At 40.3% G+C, this 2,889-nt stretch overlaps 1 pseudogene; it reads right to left on the reverse strand.

Annotated features, from left to right (window-relative positions):
• Positions 1-606: 606 nt before the first annotated feature.
• Positions 607-2,537, reverse strand: LOC107133669 (annotated as a pseudogene).
• Between the last annotated feature and the right edge of the window lie 352 nt (positions 2,538-2,889).

The following is a 2,889-nucleotide window of genomic DNA, read 5'->3' on the forward strand; positions in this document are numbered from 1 at the left end:
CTAATGTCCACCAATTGAAGCTCACCAGGCTGTCACCTGTGGTCAGAGTCAGTTTACCTAGATTTCTGGTGGCTCCACAGCCACACAGAAGCATTTCAGAAAGAAATATAGAGCAGTGACCCTTGGAAGATTCTGTCTTCTATTCAATGACTCCAAGATGTGAGTCAGGACAGGGTCAAGAAGTGAGGCAGCTTGGTGATTGAGCATCTTCAATCACTTTTGTACTTTTGTCTCAGGGGTGGGAAGATTACTGGAGAGTCACAGTCCATGTTGGTAAAGAGGTTGCTCGCTAAATGGCCATTTCCCCTTGTTCTGGGCAAACCTGGGGTAGGTAATGCCTGGTAAGAAAAAGGTTGGCTCAGTAATTTTTGTTGCCTCACAGTCAGTCTCCACATAGTTTTTGATATGACCACCATGTGGTCCTGCCTGAGGTTTTCATTCTATTAGCAGTGCTTTTGTTGACTTGTGGAGATCATGGACAAGCCACCTATTATCAGGAAGGCCATTTCCCTTTCTCAGTTCCTTTCAGGGTTTAGATGAAAAGAGCACTGACTTCTACCCATATAAAAGAGAAATTGATACAAAGTTCCAGGTTTTCTTGCATCTCTAGTCAATTTTCACATTAGTATAGATTTTTTTTTTCTTTTGGACAAAGGCCCTTGTTCCCATGTAAACAACTGCTTCACACATTACCCCAAGGCTGTGCTAAATACCACCATATATCCAAAGTAAAATGATGTTTGAAGTAAGCCATACATCTTTGTTTTTTTTTAAAAAAAATATTAGTAAAAGGAATACATGTAAACAGGGATTGAAGTTGATTCAGCAGAGAGAAAACTTGTCCACTGCCACCTATAATCCCATTTAGCAAGAAGTATGTGCACTCAATATCACATAGATTGTAACAATGCAAAGGATGGCCAGAACCAGCATCATGAAGCCATAGACATAATAGATGTGAAGATGAAATACATTTCAATAAAGATAGAGCCAAAAGGTAAAATTCATCCCAGGTAAACAATAACTGCAGGCTACATAAAATATTTTTTCTCCAGTATAGGATGAGGCACAGCATTGGCACAACAAAGGAAGTTGGGCTGACCTAACAAATTTCAGCCAAGTAATATACCAATAAGATTTAGATTTTTGCTCCAAAAGGAATGGCTCTAAAATTGGTAATAAATGGCTATAAAATTGATGAAACATGGTAATAAATGGCTATAAAATTGATGAAGAAGGCCTGCAACACACCGAAGCTGGGATAAAGAATGCCCCAGTGAACATCTGTTTTATCCATCTCCTTTCTCCTTGTCTAGCATACAGACTTCCTCCAAAATAATCATTCACTGGTGATGTAGCAGCATAGAAAAATATATAAATCTTCTATAATTGCAATAATAATAACAATGAGAAACACAGCAAATATCTGAAATCCAGCACCAATGAGAGAGGAAAATATTAGCTGGTGTCTTGATGGTCTAAATACATCTCCATGCACCTGTTTCTATTCATATCCATCTCCTAAGTCTCTATCCATGTCAGCCATTTCTTCTTCATTACTAAACCAGCCATAATCTTTCCTTAAGTTCTCATTAAAATCATTGAAACTAACCCTATCAAGAAGATCACCATCATGAAGGAATTGAAAATTAAAAACCAATGAATCCTCTGTTGAAAAAAGGATGGATCAAGATATTTGTTCAATCGTTCTTCAAATTTTACATCTGACTTTTTCCATTTTACCAAATATGACATCTGTATTTTGGTATTGGGAACAGTTTCACCTTTCCTCCAACAATTAAATTCCCATTAAAATCTATTTCAAGCTTTCTGTAGGTCCAAAGATAACAAACTTCTACATTTTCATCTGCTTCACCAACAATACCCCATATTGGTAAATCAACTATGTACATCTGGTACCAGTAGTGAATTTTGATAGCATAAACAAAGGCATCTCTCTTTTCTTTATCTAAATCAATTTCACAGTTAATGGCTGGCATCACATCATCTTTAAATTTAATATCCAGACCACTAAATTCCATTTCAACTCCTTGAAGTGCTTCTCCTAGAGCTTCATGGTAATAACTGTTACTTTTTTTGACCCCACACAGATTAGAAGTGAAAAGTACTTATATGTTTCCAGGCGATTTTGGAAGGGCCCAACACTATTGATCTATAAGACAACTTCTTCTGTATCTTGAAACTGACTTTCCTGCCTTGCTCCAGTCCACCATTTTGAAAACCATCCAGTCCTAAGTGAAAGCCACTCTTAGAGTCCATAACATCCAATCTTGGATGTGAAAATGCAATTAAACCACTGATCAACTTTAGACCAAATGCAAGAGATTGTTTTGGGGCCAGGCCTTCGACTGGGAAACTGGAGACTTTAAGGTCAGAAGTGGCCTAAATTAGAGACTACCAGATGGAGCCTCTGCTGGGAGCATGTGTTGGTGCTCCTCTGCCTGGGCCCTGGGCAGCAGCAGCAGCAGCAGTGCAGCAGAAGCTGACAGGCCAGGAGTGCCCTGCAGAGGCCTCATCATGGGCGCTCATGCCTGACTGGTGGATCAACTGCTTTGCCCCTGGTGCTTATGCGGCAGTGATTCGCATCCACAGGGCACTGGCAGACTCAAGGCCTGGGCCCAGACACTCCACCACTGCCCCTGCCTTAACAGCTCCTGAGCCACCCTCCTGTCCCCTGCCAGCCTCTTTCTCTGACTCAGCCACAACAGCATTATGCAGATTTAAGTGAGTTTTTGAAAAATGCTTATCCCACCCCCAAAAGATAAAAAAAATTCACAGGGACAAGGACATCACTTGTTCTCATCTTGAATCCCCCACACACCTGGCACAGAGCTTGCCAAAGGTGGGTATTCCATATTTTTTGAAAGA

The sequence above is a fragment of the Marmota marmota genome, unplaced genomic scaffold (assembly GCF_001458135.2).
Source record: "Marmota marmota marmota unplaced genomic scaffold, marMar, whole genome shotgun sequence".
Lineage (NCBI taxonomy): Eukaryota > Metazoa > Chordata > Mammalia > Rodentia > Sciuridae > Marmota > Marmota marmota.